General features: G+C 36.2%; 1 long non-coding RNA gene across 1 annotated transcript; it reads right to left on the minus strand.

The window, feature by feature from the left end:
* Positions 1-10,602: 10,602 nt before the first annotated feature.
* Positions 10,603-13,548, minus strand: LOC134262124 (uncharacterized). The gene is made up of 5 exons (XR_009990951.1): positions 13,255-13,548; positions 12,220-12,399; positions 11,888-12,119; positions 11,381-11,562; positions 10,603-11,141 (listed from the first exon to the last, which is right to left on the minus strand). It is a non-coding gene; the product is annotated as an uncharacterized LOC134262124 (long non-coding RNA).
* Positions 13,549-20,180: the final 6,632 nt, after the last annotated feature.

The raw sequence follows: 20,180 nt of genomic DNA on the forward strand, positions 1-20,180 counted from the left end.
TCTCTTGAACCATTTGGCCAGGAAAGATGAAACTCATGTGGAAGCATCCTCAGGTAGTGTAGAATCAAGTTTATTCAAATCATGACCCCCGGGGGTAGGGTGGGGTCACAATGGCTGATCAAGGTTTTACACAGCAATATATAGGATTTTTTTTTTAATCTTCTACTCCAGAACCACTGGGCCAGGAAAGGTATAACTCATGTGGAAGCATCCTCAGGTAGTGTAGATTCAAAGGATGATGTGACATAACTGCTATCTGGGGCCCCTTTTCCACGACGATTTATATTTAATCTACAACGATGTTGATATTTTTCAAACATGAGTGAATAAAAACGACGTCTTTTGAATAGTTTCAATAGTTCAGACACATTTTAACTATAAGTAATACTGCATTATCTTTGATTTTTTAGACCCTATCACAGCTAAATTCGGCCAGGTTTGTGCGAATATTTTCTTTTATGGCAAGAAAATGGGCGGGTCTTAGAACAATAGAGGGATATGCGTGTCCGAGAAGACCTTATATGGTTATTGTTATTATTTCGCATTTAGTCATTGTCCAATCCGATGACAGAACAACAAAACATGCTGGCATAGTACGTTAACATTTTATCGCAGACACGTGGTTTAGGTCAATTTACCTGTTATCCTTTTCTACATTTCAAACTTTTATAATGGTCAGCCATTGCTGTTTATACGCATAATACGCATGGATTTTCAGCATATGTGGTTTTTATAGGACGAGAAATGCACATGAAACATGTATTCACCGATACTTGGGAATATGTGTAGACCTAGCGAATTGCTCACCAAACACGCTACAAAACTTTAAACTAATGTATATCATGTATATTCTATCAATTGTTAGTAACTGTATATGAATTTTACTGTGGTCTCGGAAATGATACATATGTAGATCCATGTCTAATCTTGACTCAAATGCATAAAAAATATCGGAAAGCAGTAAAATTCCAAGCATGTTTCCATAGTATTTTTGTGGTACTCACTCGTAACGAATTTCATTTAGCTGATTGGTCAGTTAGAAAGTATCGCCTGTGCCTCGATTAGCATATCAATTCATTTTTACGTCAGAAAATCTAGTTCCGTTGATCTGTTTATAATGAGAAAGGGCGACTAGATTTTACAATTTTCAAAAAATAGCATGTGAGCGCAGTAAGGTACAATTTTCTCCTTTCACATGTAGGTAGATTTCATTGAAATACAGTGACCAGCTAAAGGAGAAAATTGTACCTACCTGCGCTCGTATATTTTAAGGGCTTCAGAGAGTGGGGCGGGGTTAAAATGCAATGGGAATTGAATGTAAACATGATACCCCTACCAATTTAAAAGATCTATATCTTTCAAATCACGTTTCTATTTTTCTTAAAAATAGTACTCTATAAAGGTACACATATCAGTGATTAGTTACATATAAAAATTTGAGTAAAATTTAGACATTTAATTTTTTGTCAGTATACGAGGGGCCGCAAGTCACCTCATCCTTTGTTCAAATCATGACCCCCAGGGGTAGGGTGGGGCCAAAATGGCTGATCAAAAATTAACATAGGAATATATAGGAAAAATCTTTAAAAAATCTTTTTCTCAAAACCATTTGACCAGGAAAGATGAAACTCATGTGCATGGAAGCATCCTCAGGTAGCGTAGATTAAAGTTTGTCAAAATCATGACCCCCAGGGGTAGGACCGGGCCACAATGGCTGATTAAGGGTTTACATAGGAATATATAGGAAAAATCTTTTGAAATCTTCTCCAGAACCACTGGCCCTGGAAAGATGAAACTCATGTGGAAGCATTTTGATTTTAGGTATTATAGATTCAAGTTTGTTCAAATAATCCGGACCCACAATGGCTGATCAAAGTTTTTTTCGATAGGAATATTTAGGAAATTTTTTTGAAAATCTTCTTCTCCAGAACCATTGGACCAGGAAAGATAAAACTCATCTGGAAGAATCCTTAGGTAGTGTAGATTCAAGTTTGTTCAAATCATGACCCTTCGGGATAGGGTGGAGCTACAATGGCTGATCAAAGTTTTACATAAGATACATAGGAATACATAGGAAAAATCTCTTTTAAAATCTTCTTCTCAAGATCAGAAAAGCTATGATTAGTGATATTAATAGGGAAACATCCTCAGTTAGAGTTAATTCAAGTTTGTTCATATCATGACATCTGGGGAAAGGTCACAGGGGTCATGATTGGCAATGAAATCTTTACATAGAAATATATATAACATGTATGCTTTATTGATAGAATGACAATTTCTCAAGTAATGAAAAACTCAGCCTCCTCCCCCAACAAGTAAACTTTTCAATACTGAGCTGATTTGTGTTTTTAGCTCACCTGAGCCAAAGGCTCATGAAAAGACATGACCATAAATTGTTTAATATAAAATGTCATCTCTTTTCCACACCAAAATGTTGAACATTGTACTCAGCCAGACAGTTGATTATGAGCATAAGATTCAATTATTAGGACCCTGAATACAGGTTATTAAGACAAAAATGTAAACCCCATGGTTCCGAAGTTTCAAATTCTATGGGTCTGTGGGAAATGAAACTTCTAAAAAGATTACTATCTTTTTCACATACAGTAGAATGTCATTATGACATACTTTACAGAGATATGGCTAGAGACTGTGCAAACATTTTGGCCATAGAATTGTACATGTAGCTCTCTGGTCGACAAGAAAAAAATACAAGGCGTCACTCTGAATTTTCTAAACAGTCTGCAGAGCTAAATTTCTGCAGCCAAGAGGTCTTTTTTGGATAATGTCAAAGTTCATAAATTAGATCTGCCAAGGTTTTGATCTCTGGAAGTTCAAACTCTCAAACTTGATACACCTGGTATGTAGGTTTCTCATATATGAGGGCTGTTCAATAATTAATGTCCTGAACTTTATGACATACAATGTAACAGATATCATATGGCATTGAGCTTTACTCATCTCATGATTGAATCTTTAATGAATTGATATTACTTTGTGTGACCATTTTCATCTCATACACGTATCTTCATTGTGAGGAGCTTTTAAACAAGGGCTATTCATGACACTGCATTTAAAATGTAATAATTGGTAAAGAATCAATAAATTACAAAATGATCATCCTATGTTTTGAAAAATAAATGAAAACAACAGCGTGTGAGAATATCTAAAAAATTATTTTTCAAAAAATCAGAAATTGTAGCATATTCATGTATGTCTGAAATTTAAACAGATAATGAAATTGGAATCCATTGCTTTAAACCCTCAAAACAAATTTACAATAAGATGCACTTGACCAAATCATACAAAGGTCTGAAAAGAGCAAAGAATTGCAAGAGAACAAAGACAGTTTTATATGCCATATTCTTAAATATTAGTGGTCTTTTTGTTCAAATATATATTCAGGAGGCAGTTTAATTTCTGAAGTAGTCTAGAAAGCAAATTTTTTGCAAAAAATTTGAAAGTTTTATGAGAGAAAGGAACCAGAATCAGGAATCCATTACATGTCTTTCATGACAGCAGCCATTTAACCCACACTCCCTGAAGAATAAAGACGTTTTGGGGATAAACTGAAAGTTAATGTTTTACCACACCAACAATATTCGCCATATGTTTCATCCTTTTACTTGTTATTTCCAAACTTGAAAAAAATAACCTTTCAGAAATGAAGAAAAAGGTCCAGGAAGGCTTATATTCCAGTATACTAAACAAAGGTCATACTCAAAAATGGGTTCTAAAAACAATCAGAAATTGGATAAAAATGTTACAGACCTGTGTTTTGTGTTTTGATTTAAAGAGAATATCTATTAAGTTAAATCATTAAGACTAAAACATTGAAAAGCATCTTTTGCTTCATTCCGAGCACCAAGGACATTATTTATTGAACAGCCCTCGTACATAGGGGTTAAAACCTTTAGTTTTAACAAGGCTACAAGCTTCAACTCACAGCATCATTTTTAACAAGATGGTAAAGATTTTTAAGGCTATTTCATATAGCTATATTATAACTCACCTATAAATTGGTTTTTTGGCAGTTAAATTTGGTCCAAAACTCTATGTCCAACTTATAGGTGAGTCACAAAGACGTAGCATTTCATACATATTTCTGACGATTACTGAAGAACAAAGTCTATATATGTATAATCATTTATGCATTTAAAAGTTATACATAAAGTACATAGAGTATTTACTCATTTCAATAGTTTTATGTTTATCTTAATTAGATGTGCATTATATATTTGTTTAATGGTATAAAATTAGATATCAGCATTAATTCGAAAATTATAAATAGAACAAGATGTGTTTGTGAAACACTATGCGCCCGGCGGCAACAAAGTTCGAAAAAAGCTATTTTTAGCATTAAGGTCACAGTCAAGGTCACAAGGTCATTGACCTTGGTGTCATTTGGAAAAACCTGATTAGTGGAGTTTGCATACCAAATGTGAAGTCTCTATCTTTCATGGTTCAAAAGTTATGGCGAAGGTTAAAGTTTGCAGAAAAAAGCTTTTTTTAGCATATAGGCCACAGCCAAGGTCATTGACCTTGGTGTCATTTGAAAGAGCTTAATAAGTGGAATATGCATACCAAATATGAAATCTTTATCTTTTATGGTTCAAAAGTTATGGTGAAGGTTAAAGTTGGGGACAAACAAACAAACAAACAGACAGACAGACAGACAGGACAAAACAATATACACCCTTGATCTATCGATCCGAGCTCATAAAAAACAGCTAAAAACATCAGTGCATTGATTTAAAATGTCAAACGAATAGTTATGATTCTGGCAAAAAGTTGTACCAACTTATAAGCAGGTCAATGACAAATCTCTCCGAATTTACCAAAAACAAGATGTGTTTGTGAAACACTATGCGCCCGGCGGCAACAAAAATCGAAAAAGCTATTTTTAGCTTACTAGCATAGGTAACAGTCAAGGTCATTGAGCTTGGTGTCATTTGAAAGACCTTGATTAGTGGAGTATGCACACCAAATATGAAGTCTCTATCTTTTATGGTTCAAACGTTATGGTGAAAGGTACGAAAAAGGTATTTTTAGCATATGGGTCACAGTAAAGGTCACCAGGTCATTGACTTTGGTGTCATTTGAAAGAACTTTATTAGTGTAGTATGCATACTAAATATGAAGTCTCTATCTTTCATGATTCAAAAGTTATGGCGAAGGTTAAAGTTTGCAGACAGAAAAGTTATATTTAGCATATAGGTCTCATTCAAGGTCACAAGGTCATTAATATTGAGGTCATTTGAAAGCACCTAATTAGTGAAGTATGCATACCAAATATGAAGTTTCTACCTTTCATGGTTCAAAAGTTATGACGAAGGTTAAAGTTTGGAGACAAACAAAGAAACAAACAAACAGACAGACAGACAGGACAAAAACAATATACGCCTCGGATCTATCGATCCACGAGCATAAAAATACAACCGACTTATAGGTGGACTGACTTATAGGCAAGTATATATATTAATTGTGCTCTTCCTATGGGCATAATGATCAGATTTGATCATAAAATTAAATTTTATGTAGTACATTTTTTAAATTCAAAGGTGTTTGAAGTGGACTGCCTGATGATTTATTGATAAGGAATCTGTGACCTCATGGAATCAGTTAACAGAAAAAATAAATTGATGGTACGACACTGCTGTGATAGACAAAACATGTGCTTCACAAAATCAATCCTTGGAGACCAATTGCCACAGAAAGATAGCCATTTGATGAAACATGTACAGATTGAGGGCTGTTTACATCATGGACAAAATCAGAAATAGTGCAGTTGTTTTTCTCATTACAATATAGTGTTTCTGTATGCCCTTAATTATGTTCCCCAAACGAAGTTGGGGAACATATTGTTTTTACTCTGTTTCTTATTATTATTATTCTTATTATTATTATTATTTTTCTTCTTTGGAAAATTTTGTCCGCGAGTGATCTTGTAAACTACTCATCCAACTTAGGTGAAACCTTTTTAGGGTAAGTAGGCATGTTATGTAGATTTGCGGAATCAAGGTCATTTTGCGCGCACGTGCTTGCAAGAGCGCGCACGTGCGAAACTTAAAATGACCAATATATAATGGATATAATCGTAACTTCTCTATTTTGTGACGAAATGTTTTGAAACTTATAATGTAAGGATATATTAGTAGTATGCACAAGATGACATGGTCAAAATAGCAAGATAGCACGCGCATGCACGTGTGCTTCGCTCTGATTGGCTGAAACTAAAGTCTCAATATCTTTTTTGTTTTTTGATAAAATCATTTGAAATTTTGAACATAGTCATACATTAGGGAGATCTACAGCCTGTAATATAAGATTTTTCATGAAAGCATGTGCATGCACATGTGCTTGCAAGAGCTCGCGCGTGCAACACGAGAAATGTCCAATATAATTGTTAGAGACGTAACTATTAAAATTATTGAGGAAATGCTTTGAAACTCATTTTATAAGTATATATTAGTAGTATTCACAAGATGACATAGTCAAAATAGCAAGATCGCACGCGCATGCACGTGTGCTTTGCTCTGATTGGCTGAAACTAAAGTCTCAATATCTTTCTTGTTTTTTATCATAAACCTTTGAAATTTTGAACATATTCCTACATTATGAAGATCTACAGCCTGATGTATAAAAATTCTCATGAAAGTATGCTCATGCGCACGTGCTGCAATCTGATTGGCTGAAACTTTAAATGGCTATATCTCCCTTGTTTTTTGACGAAATGCTTTGAAATTTAAAACATAGACATGCATTAGGATATCCTACAATATGATATAGAAAAAAATCATGAAATCACACGCATGCACGTGTGCTGCAATCTGATTGGCTGAAACTTGAAATGGCCATAACTCCCTTGTTTTTCAACCAAACAGGATGAGATTTAGAACATAGATAGATATAAGGGACTCCTAAAAGAAGGTATGGCCATCATGCACGTGCATGCATGTGGAACTAAAAATACATTTTAATGAGTAATTTTTAATACTTTTGGACTGAATGCTTTAATATATAGCATATTAAAATATATAAATAGTGTAGACAAGATGATATGGTCATAACGCACATGCATTCACATGCGCACGGGTGCAATACTACAGTTTGAATATAATTGGTAATCTTTGGTAATTGGTATCCTTCTCGGTAAACGTTGTTAAAGTCAAAAATTCACAGAGTTTGTCTTATTTAATGAAACTTACAGGGAATATGGCACCAAAATGAAGTTGGGGAGCGTTTGGGGAACATCTGTAACGGTTCCCGTTACAATTAGCACTAGTTGAAAGTGAAATCAAATGATAAATTGTTGTAACTGATTACTTTAGCTGACAGTTTATTTTAATGTAGGTCACTTTCACAGACCCATTGGCTACTGTGCTCACCTTGGTCATGATGAAAAATAAAAATGTAATGTTGTGACTAAGCATATGCCAAGATTTGTAAAATTGTCAATTGTTTTGAATAATGATTTTTGCATATAAATGTTGCAAATCACAAATTTAAATGTCATAGTGTTTTTTTTTAAAATGACAATAACGTCCCTAATTATCTGTATGTGTGATTTATTTCAAGGGGAGGTTTATTTTATGCACTCCTCTCATTTTTGTTTTGTTTACAGAATGTTATATTATATCAATTTTTTTTGCTCATTTTACCTCTTGCATTTTTCTCATGTAGATTGATTGATTGATTGTATACTGTTTAACGTCCCTCTCCAGAATATTTCACTGATATAGAGACGTCACCATTGCCGGTGAAGGGCTGCAAATTTAGGCCTATGCTCGGCACTTACGGCCTTTGAGCAGGGAGGGATCTTTATCGTGCCACACCTGCTGTGACACGGGGCCTCGGTTTATACGGTCTCATCCAAAGGACCGCCCCATTTAGTCGCCTTTTACGACAAGCAAGGGGGTACTGAGGATCTATTCTAACCCGGATCCCCACGGAGCTTTTCTCATGTAGAAGTTTCTGAATAAACTCTTCTTCATGAATGTACAAACAGGTAGTCTAGTAAATCAGCACAATTAGTGCCCATTGGGATTCTAACAGATTGGTTTCTATAAAAAGCCATGTGCCCGACATTTACTTATGTAAAGAAGGCCTTCCTTACAGAAAAGTATTTTGTGTAGGCTACATTACAATAATAAATTATACTTAGATGAACATTTTGTTTTAAGGCTGTGCTATTGTTAATTTGTTGTTACAGCTTGGTCATGGTGAACAATTTATTATTTACATAAAATTTATTTAATTACACATTTTTCCAATACAGCCAAAAACTTTTCTTCAGGATTTCTCTTGTATATCTGTTAGAACACATGGATAAGTTTAACATTGGAATTTTTAGGAAAAATCTTCTCAAGAACAGCAAAGCCATGATTGGTGATATTTAAATGGAAGCATCCTCAGGTAGTGAAGATTCAAGATTGTTCAAACCAGAACTCCATGGGGGTAGGGTGCATCTTCATGTAGTTAAGATTCTTATTTTTCAAATCATGGGAGATCATTTTTTTATTAAGTAATATTTAGGGTAAAAAATCTTTTCAAGAACGAGAAAGTTATATATGCATGCTATATACGAGTATGTATTGATATAATGCCATTTTCAAGCTAAAGTAGTATAAAATTCTAAAATTCAAGCCCCTCCCCTTCTGTAAACTTTTCAAAATGAAGCTGATTTGCGCTTTACCTAGAGCCCATGTGCTCAGGTGAGCAATGTGACCCAAGGACCTTTTTTTTATTTTTAAGTATCTGCATATACATGGATATTAAAATGCGTAAAAGAATTTTTTATGCCCCGCCATGAATATGGCCGGGGCATATAGTGTTTGTCATGTCCGTCTTCCGTCCTTCCGTCACACTTTGCGTTTAGCTCTGTTCAAAGCTAAGTTTCAAAGAAACTATCCAAGATATTTTCATCAAACTTCATATGCTGATAGATATTGATGAGAGCTATGCAACTGCATCAACATTTTTTTTACCTTGACCTTTCCTTTGACCTTGACCTCGCTTTTCTTAAATTAGTGTTTAGCCCAGTTTTAAACATACCATTCAAGATGGTGTTATCAAACTTCACATGTTGATAGAAACTTGCACAGATGATGCATCTCGGGATGAACACTACCAGACTTGCTTCGGATGCTGGATCTGGCCTACATTTTCCAGATGAGTGACCAGTTTAAAGTTTTTGGAGCAGGTCCATTCCTAAGGAACTATAAGCCCTACTTGGACCAAACTTGCATGGATGATGCATCTAAGGATGGACACTACCAGACTTGCTTCGGATGCTGGATCTGACCTACATTTTCCAGATGAGTGACCAGGTTAAAGTTTTTGGAGCAGGTCCATTTCCAAGGAACTATAAGCCCGACTTGGACCAAACTTGCATGGATGATGCATCTAGAGTTTGTCACTACCAGACTTGCTTCGGATACTGGATCTGACCTATATTTTCATTCCCAAGTAACTATAAGCCCTGCCTGAACCAAACTTGCATGGATGATGCGTCTAGGGATAAACACTATCAGACTTGCTTCGGATGCTGGATCTGACCTACATTTTTATCCCCTAGTAACTCTAAGCCCTCCCTGACTTAAACTTGTATGGACAATGCATCTATGGATGGACACTACCAGACTTGCTTCGGATGCTGGATCTGACCTATATTTTCATTCCCAAGTAACTATAAACCCTGCCTGAACCAAACTTGTATGGATGATGCATCTAGGGATGGACCCAGACCACAATTAGCTTACATATAGACTTATATAGTAAAAACATGTGTTTTATTTTCTTTGTAACTTTTTAAAAAATCTTCATTTCCAAAATATCTTTGACCACATGATAGAGCAATATGTTAGATAAATATTCACATCCAGAAATAGGGGTGTTGAATGTGGAATTCCCTGGTTATTAATAAACTTCTGACGTCATGACCTCGGGATAGCTCTCGCTTGGCAAAAAAAGTGTAAACAAACCAAATGAATGCTCTTTTCAATTCATATTTCTAGGCATAATTTTTGCTTGAAATGCACCTTGCTGCATATCATTGTAAACTTTAGACACTCTACTTTTATTCTATACCCCAAAAGTATCTAAAACATGTGAGCTATTTTTATTTTTATCATTGAAAGGGAGGCATATGAATTTCCTACATGTGCTACGTTTTAGCCATTTGACCTTCACCCTTTAATTGTGGCCCGGATCCTATATGGGGGCATAAAATTCATTAAAAAATTTTAAGGCCATATTTGAAATCCTTAGATACTACTTAACTAATATACCAAGTTTGATTGAAATTGGTTGATATCTACATGTAAAATTACATATTGTGTATACTAAGGCAATACAGGAAAGAAAATGGCAAAAAATGGCAAGTATGAAATTTTAAAATTGAAATATGTAAAAAAAAGGAACTAATTATTACAAGTAAGTTGTTGATACCTCTTAAACACACACACACTCTTAAATATGTAAAATACAAGATTTTTAGATTTCTAGGTAATTTGATGATCTGTACCCTGCATTTTCATAAAATTTTCTTAAATTAAGAAATATAAAATCTATCATGAAAATCTGAGAGTGACAATAGGGGTAAACATTTAAAGTACATTTATTCATAAATCAAATGATGTATCACATTACTGATAAAAGTGTACATAACATTCAAAATAAACAGATTTTTAAGCCCACCCCCATATCCTTTTTCCTGACTGTGAAGAGGGGCCATGTGCAGCTGATTGGCTAAGAGTCTTTGTATAGATAATCTTAATACCCTATGGGAGTCTGTTTTGACAGGTGATTGTCAAAGGAATATATTGCAGTAAATACCACTAAAAAGTGTCCAAATAAACATTGTCATAATTCAATCTTGCTTTCAAATCCACTCTTCACTACACATGAAAACAATGAAAGGTGACCGTAAAAGAAGAAAAAATCTTAATTTTGGATTTAAAAAAGGGAACACTCATTATATTAAGGCTCATCAGGCTACGTCAAATGCCGCAGGAGCTTCAAGTTCAGCGTCAAACATCCAGGGATCCCCAGAGACCGAGACAGCACATCCCCTTGCTGAAGGCCAGGGAAACATCTCAAGGACACCGATCCTTCGTCCCAGACCTGAGCCATGCCAGGAGCTAAAAAATGAAGAGACGTCTTATGAATTTGAGGGAAACCGCATTGTTGACATAACATTGGTCTTGGAAATGTTTAATGATGCAGCCAAATGCCACTTTGACCAGGCCAAGCACTGTAATTTTCCAGTGTGGGAATACTCAGGACAGAGGAAATGGGGGTTTGGATGGCAGAAGAGACTACTGTGTACGGTATGTAATTTTCAGACAAATTACTATAAATTATACACTGAAATTCCTACCTTTAACAAACCAGGCCCTAATCCTGCCAGTATCAACTGGAACTTTCAATTAGCCCTGCAGAACACCTCCATGGGGAATCGACGCAGTCGGGAAATGGTAGCTGCCTTGGACAATTTCCACCTCCTTAAACCGCAGTTCCATGCAAAGGGCCAGCAACCAGGTCAACACAGCCACTCTAGCCCTGAATAAAAAAGACATGGGTGAGAAGAGACAACTGGCTAAGGCCATCAACCAGGTCAAAGGTCAAGAACATCCAGAGGAACTGGACATTGCCATAGATGGACGCTACAACTCCATAACCTTCGGTAGCAGCAAAAAGCCAGGCTACAATGCATCACAAGCTTACGCCATTGCATGCGAGACCAACACCGACAAACAGTATATTATTGGTGCGGCAATGCAGAACAAACTTTGCTGGACTGGAACCTGGCTTCGAGGTAATGGTTATGATGTTCATTGTCCGGGGGGTCATGAAGACTGCACAGCTAATATTGAAATGTTCTCACCTCTTTCAGAGTACGAGATGGCTAAATCCATAGGCGAAGATCTGGCAGCGGATGGGTTCAAGGTGAAGCACGCCACAACAGACGGTGATGCCCGGTCAGCCCAGGGATTCCAAGATGCCATGCGAATTTTTCATCCAGACTGGGAAGTCACTCGACTGGCCGACCCAACCCATGTCAGCAGAGCCCAGTTCCGGCAGTGTCGCAGTGCCCACTTCAGCCCCGAGATGTTCCCCTGCAAAACAAGAAGGAGGTTAGACGACATGAGAAAAGTTTTTGCACAAGATGTAAAGGCCCGGTGCAGCTTAGTCTATAAGAAACTCATGGATACCTACACTGGAGACATCAACATCATCTGTAGTAAACTTCCTCTTGTCGTAGAAAGTACCATCCTCTGCTACTCAGGAGACTGTTCAAAATGTCGAAGGAATTCAGTGGTGTGTGAAGGTGGAGACAGACACAACTGGTGGAATCAGTCTTATATCCTCGCCCCGAACAAACTGACATCCCTGCACCTGAATGAAAATGACAAGCACTTGTTAAAAGTCATTCTTGAGATGCGACTTAGCCAAAGTGCCATTAAGGAAATGAAACTCAACACGTCAACTCAGAAATGTGAGGGTCTTAACAGAGCAGTCAGCGAAGTTTTACCTAAGCACACCAACTATTCAAGAAATGCTGAAGGAATCCTCTCAGCTGAGATTTTACGACAAAACAACAGTCCGGGACTAGCAACATCGATGAAAGCAGCAAAGATTACATTGCCACTGTCCGGCCACACACATCAGTACCTAAAAAGCATTGACCAGGAATATGCCTATCGCAGAGAATACAGAAAGAGAAAAGCAGTTAAAAGGCGAGAAATGCAGAGAAAAGCTACGCTAATAAAACAACATGCGGCGGCTAGAAAAGGAAAGACCAAAGCCGGATGCACCTACAACAAAGGGCAACTTGATCCCAAACCCACCTACCTACAGTCCAAGGGAGACAATCCAGAGGATCACACCTACTACCAGACATGAGTTGCCAAGACAAAGACAAAACGGCCCTTCTCAGGGCCAAACAAATTATTCGAAAAGATACCTACTATACAAAGTCGTATAAGAAACGTGTAAAAATTAACACCAGGCCACAACCCTAAAACTTCCACATAAATACATAAGACACATCATACACATACGCACACATGTACATTACATACATCCATCCATACATACATACATACATACATACTTACTTACTGATCAATATTTTTGTCAAAAACTACAAACTATCCCCCCCCCCATCTTCCTTGAAATGACAAACCCATCAACCCCCATTTCTATTTTAGTGAAAAGTACATATTTTTACACAACATAATTTCCACTTACCTGAAATTATAAACTCCAATACACAACCTCTGCCTGCATGTGCAATAATGAGTCGGGCAAAGCCTGAATCCCATTTCCACGTGCGGTTTCCTGCAAATAAATCCATGCACATGTTATTGTAAATATTGGCCCAATCACCACCTTCTTATTGCGCCTTATTTTGGGTGGGGGAAATCAATGGATAGCTTGTCTGTCATTTCCAATAAACACCTCGTCTTTCATCTATGACTTCAAAGGGACCCCTTATTAAGAATACACATGCAAATACACATTACAAAACAGTTTTTCTATTTTTAAAAACAATGGATGCACTAATGTGAACTCTTTCACCGACATATCAATTCCCCTGAAATATTGCATTCTGGGATGCATAATTTAAATATTTTTTCAATCACTCAAAAAATTTTAATTTTTATAAAAATTAATTTTAAAATATTTAAATATTTTTAAAAAAATTTTATGAAACTATTTCAAAATGCATAACCCACCTCCTGTCAAAATTTCATAGTCATATCTTTAAAAATAAATTCAGGGGAAACCCTCAAGCACCCCATCATAAGGACCCGGACCACAATTAGCTTACATATAGACTTATATAGTAAAAACATGTGTTTTATTTTCTTTGTAACTTTTTAAAAAATCTTCATTTCCAAAATATCTTTAACCACATGATAGAGCAATATGTCAGATAAATATTCACATCCAGAAATAGGGGTGTTGAATGTGGAATTCCCTGGTTATTAATAAACTTCTGACGTCATGACCTCGGGATAGCTCTCGCTTGGCAAAAAAAGTGTAAACAAACCAAATGAATGCTCTTTTCAATTCATATTTCTAGGCATAATTTTTGCTTGAAATGCACCTTGCTGCATATCATTGTAAACTTTAGACACTCTACTTTTATTCTATACCCCAAAAGTATCTAAAACATGTGAGCTATTTTTATTTTTATCATTGAAAGGGAGGCATATGAATTTCCTACATGTGCTACGTTTTAGCCATTTGACCTTCACCCTTTAATTGTGGCCCGGATCCGGATGGACACTACCAGACTTGCTTCGGATGCTGGATCTGACCTATATTTTCATTCCCAAGTAACTATAATCCCTGCCTGAACCAAACTTGCATGGATGATGCATCTAGGGATGGACACTACCAGACTTGCTTCGGATGCTGGATCTGACCTACATTTTTATTCCCTAGTAACTATAAGCCCTACCTGAACCAAACTTGCATGGTGATGCATCTAGGGATGAACACTACCAGACTTGCTTCAGATGCTGGATCTGACCTATATTTTCATTCCCAAGTAACTATAAGCCCTGCCTGAACCAAATTTGCATGGATGATGCAGCTAGGGATGGACACTATCAGACTTGCTTGGGATGCTGGATCTGACCTACATTTTTATTCCCTAGTAACTATAAGCCCTACCTGAACCAAACTGATCAAATTTTATACACATACAAATTTTCATGTTGCTTTACTAATATATCCTAGCATTCATGTCCTATGGACATATTTCTAGTTTAATGAAACTCTGGCTGAGATTAGGACTGAGGGCGCTGTGTTTGTATTCTTATTATGGAAATTAATTTGCTGGCATCAGATTAGGCACAGGCATGTAGACAAAAAAAAAAGGAAAATTGATTGCTCAAACATCCTATTGGGGGGGGGGGGGGATGCCAATCTTCTTTTGTAAGCAAACTTTATTCACACATTAGCTGTAACAAAAGGTATAAGGAGACCCAGATGGCTGGGGCAATCTTACTGAAACTTTCCTCAAAGGACGATCACTGGTTGTAGTTGTGCAGTGAGGTCGTTCAGTTCCAATATGTATACCGTTGCCATGGAAACCTGTAAAAAGCGACGAATTTTGTCCGAGAGTGTTCTCTCTGGTCCATTAAACGTTCGTCATGAAACTCTTTTTATTTTAATGATTAGTATTTGTAGTTGTGCGCCTTGCATTTAAAATTTTCAAATAATCGATTATTGCCATGGAAACCAGGGGAATGTTAAAATTCTTTAATTTCAATTTTCTCCATAACTACTCAAGCAATCGTTCTGAAACTTTCAATGTTAATTCCTTGCAATGTGTCAAAGTGATTTATACTTTTGAGATAATTGTAATGAGTCGCTCACAGTTGTCATAGAAACGAAACAGAAAAAAAGGTTAAGATGTACACATGTGTTCTCCAAGGTCTAGGTCAAAGGGTCAAAGTTCTTTGTGTCCAATAAAAGTTCTTTTCACAAGGATTACATATTTGAAATACGAAAGCCCTAGCCCTTACCGTTCAAACGTAAGGTACTATGTTCAAAACGACCCCCCCCCCCCCCTTCGAAGCGCACTGCCAGTTAGAATACACATATCTAACATATACAACTTACAACTGACGTTTTAAAAATTTCATTCATAAAATTCAGTTCTCCTGATGTGATTTCATAGTTTGCCAACCTTCATTCTTCTTCTGTCTTGTCTCTAGATGTTATAATTATTTTATTTTATCTATATATAAAATAACGATTGTCAACTTCATTTATTAGCATTTCGCATTTTTTTGTATATCTATTACTTGTATATTGTTAATTTCATTAGATAGTGCAAGTATAAATTAGAAAATTGGTACGTTATTTCCATAGTTTTTATTCATTCATAAATCCTGGGATCCGCTCCTATAGGTGGGCTAAGCCTTGATCACTACTGTAAACAAAACATTCATCTCGCCGAAAATGTTCACGATTCCGCTAAACTGAGAAAGTTTACACATGATTTATCATCTCATAAGATACACCAGCCCTGTACAATGAAGAAATGCTCGAATTGAAGGGGAAAATTCAGGAGTTATTGATGTGAAAAATTCAGGAGTTATTATGTCGCCCCGAACGAAGTCGGGGACGACATATTGATATTGTACGCATGTTTTTTTTATCCAGGCTGTTTCTCGGAGATGGCTGGGGCAATCTTACTGAAACTTTCCTCAAAGGACGATCACTGGTTGTAGTTGTGCAGTGAGGTCGTTCAGTTCCAATATGTATACCGTTGCCATGGAAACCTGTAAAAAGCGACGAATTTTGTCCGAGAGTGTTCTCTCTGGTCCATTAAACGTTCGTCATGAAACTCTTTTTATTTTAATGATTAGTATTTGTAGTTGTGCGCCTTGCATTTAAAATTTTCAAATAATCGATTATTGCCATGGAAACCAGGGGAATGTTAAAATTCTTTAATTTCAATTTTCTCCATAACTACTCAAGCAATCGTTCTGAAACTTTCAATGTTAATTCCTTGCAATGTGTCAAAGTGATTTATACTTTTGAGATAATTGTAATGAGTCGCTCACAGTTGTCATAGAAACGAAACAGAAAAAAAGGTTAAGATGTACACATGTGTTCTCCAAGGTCTAGGTCAAAGGGTCAAAGTTCTTTGTGTCCAATAAAAGTTCTTTTCACAAGGATTACATATTTGAAATACGAAAGCCCTAGCCCTTACCGTTCAAACGTAAGGTACTATGTTCAAAACGACCCCCCCCCCCCCCTTCGAAGCGCACTGCCAGTTAGAATACACATATCTAACATATACAACTTACAACTGACGTTTTAAAAATTTCATTCATAAAATTCAGTTCTCCTGATGTGATTTCATAGTTTGCCAACCTTCATTCTTCTTCTGTCTTGTCACTAGATGTTATAGTTATTTTATTTTATCTATATATAAAATAACGATTGTCAACTTCATTTATTAGCATTTCGCATTTTTTTTGTATATCTATTACTTGTATATTGTTAATTTCATTAGATAGTGCAAGTATAAATTAGAAAATTGGTACGTTATTTCCATAGTTTTTATTCATTCATAAATCCTGGGATCCGCTCCTATAGGTGGGCTAAGCCTTGATCACTACTGTAAACAAAACATTCATCTCGCCGAAAATGTTCACGATTCCGCTAAACTGAGAAAGTTTACACATGATTTATCATCTCATAAGATACACCAGCCCTGTACAATGAAGAAATGCTCGAATTGAAGGGGAAAATTCAGGAGTTATTGATGTGAAAAATTGCAAATTTAGGAACTTGTAATTTTTTCCTGCACTACTTTACGACTCGATGGTTGTCAAAGCTTAGCTAATGGACCATTGTTTAAGTGATGATAAAAATGAAAGTCTTGTCCAGCACGGGGCGACATATGCTATTGCTTGCAATAGCAGACTTTCTAGTTATTATTATTATGTCGCCCCGAACGAAGTCGGGGACGACATATTGATATTGTACGCATGTTTTTTTTATCCAGGCTGTTTCTCGGAGATGGCTGGGGCAATCTTACTGAAACTTTCCTCAAAGGACGATCACTGGTTGTAGTTGTGCAGTGAGGTCGTTCAGTTCCAATATGTCTACCGTTGCCATGGAAACCTGTAAAAAGCGACGAATTTTGTCCGAGAGTGTTCTCTCTGGTCCATTAAACGTTCGTCATGAAACTCTTTTTATTTTAATGATTAGTATTTGTAGTTGTGCGCCTTGCATTTAAAATTTTCAAATAATCGATTATTGCCATGGAAACCAGGGGAATGTTAAAATTCTTTAATTTCAATTTTCTCCATAACTACTCAAGCAATCGTTCTGAAACTTTCAATGTTAATTCCTTGCAATGTGTCAAAGTGATTTATACTTTTGAGATAATTGTAATGAGTCGCTCACAGTTGTCATAGAAACGAAACAGAAAAAAAGGTTAAGATGTACACATGTGTTCTCCAAGGTCTAGGTCAAAGGGTCAAAGTTCTTTGTGTCCAATAAAAGTTCTTTTCACAAGGATTACATATTTGAAATACGAAAGCCCTAGCCCTTACCGTTCAAACGTAAGGTACTATGTTCAAAACGACCCCCCCCCCCCCCCTTCGAAGCGCACTGCCAGTTAGAATACACATATCTAACATATACAACTTACAACTGACGTTTTAAAAATTTCATTCATAAAATTCAGTTCTCCTGATGTGATTTCATAGTTTGCCAACCTTCATTCTTCTTCTGTCTTGTCTCTAGATGTTATAATTATTTTATTTTATCTATATATAAAATAACGATTGTCAACTTCATTTATTAGCATTTCGCATTTTTTTGTATATCTATTACTTGTATATTGTTAATTTCATTAGATAGTGCAAGTATAAATTAGAAAATTGGTACGTTATTTCCATAGTTTTTATTCATTCATAAATCCTGGGATCCGCTCCTATAGGTGGGCTAAGCCTTGATCACTACTGTAAACAAAACATTCATCTCGCCGAAAATGTTCACGATTCCGCTAAACTGAGAAAGTTTACACATGATTTATCATCTCATAAGATACACCAGCCCTGTACAATGAAGAAATGCTCGAATTGAAGGGGAAAATTCAGGAGTTATTGATGTGAAAAATTCAGGAGTTATTATGTCGCCCCGAACGAAGTCGGGGACGACATATTGATATTGTACGCATGTTTTTTTTATCCAGGCTGTTTCTCGGAGATGGCTGGGGCAATCTTACTGAAACTTTCCTCAAAGGACGATCACTGGTTGTAGTTGTGCAGTGAGGTCGTTCAGTTCCAATATGTATACCGTTGCCATGGAAACCTGTAAAAAGCGACGAATTTTGTCCGAGAGTGTTCTCTCTGGTCCATTAAACGTTCGTCATGAAACTCTTTTTATTTTAATGATTAGTATTTGTAGTTGTGCGCCTTGCATTTAAAATTTTCAAATAATCGATTATTGCCATGGAAACCAGGGGAATGTTAAAATTCTTTAATTTCAATTTTCTCCATAACTACTCAAGCAATCGTTCTGAAACTTTCAATGTTAATTCCTTGCAATGTGTCAAAGTGATTTATACTTTTGAGATAATTGTAATGAGTCGCTCACAGTTGTCATAGAAACGAAACAGAAAAAAAGGTTAAGATGTACACATGTGTTCTCCAAGGTCTAGGTCAAAGGGTCAAAGTTCTTTGTGTCCAATAAAAGTTCTTTTCACAAGGATTACATATTTGAAATACGAAAGCCCTAGCCCTTACCGTTCAAACGTAAGGTACTATGTTCAAAACGACCCCCCCCCCCCCTTCGAAGCGCACTGCCAGTTAGAATACACATATCTAACATATACAACTTACAACTGACGTTTTAAAAATTTCATTCATAAAATTCAGTTCTCCTGATGTGATTTCATAGTTTGCCAACCTTCATTCTTCTTCTGTCTTGTCACTAGATGTTATAGTTATTTTATTTTATCTATATATAAAATAACGATTGTCAACTTCATTTATTAGCATTTCGCATTTTTTTGTATATCTATTACTTGTATATTGTTAATTTCATTAGATAGTGCAAGTATAAATTAGAAAATTGGTACGTTATTTCCATAGTTTTTATTCATTCATAAATCCTGGGATCCGCTCCTATAGGTGGGCTAAGCCTTGATCACTACTGTAAACAAAACATTCATCTCGCCGAAAATGTTCACGATTCCGCTAAACTGAGAAAGTTTACACATGATTTATCATCTCATAAGATACACCAGCCCTGTACAATGAAGAAATGCTCGAATTGAAGGTGGCATGTCAGATTCGTTTTCCGGCAGAACCTCTAAAAATGAAAGTGAAATTTCAGAGTTCTCACTGGCGTTATAATACACAAAATAATTCGGCTGATCTTCTTAAAAAATTACATTTGCCAAGCTTTATTGGAAGGAAAGATACTGCCAATAAACAAGTATGAGGCTCAGTTCAGTACATCTGCCCAATTTCTTTTATGCAAGTCTGCAAATTTAGGAACTTGTAATTTTTTCCTGCACTACTTTCTTCTCCTACCGATTCTAAAAATAAAATGGGATGTACCCAATTAAGGTCTTCCGTTTACAACGGAAAGGACTGATACGACTCGATGGTTGTCCAAGCTTAGCTAAT

Source organism: Saccostrea cucullata, unplaced genomic scaffold (assembly GCF_032062105.1).
Source record: "Saccostrea cucullata isolate Sc308-1 unplaced genomic scaffold, CSIRO_AGI_Scuc_v1 ctg11588, whole genome shotgun sequence".
Classification (NCBI taxonomy): Eukaryota; Metazoa; Mollusca; class Bivalvia; order Ostreida; family Ostreidae; genus Saccostrea; species Saccostrea cuccullata.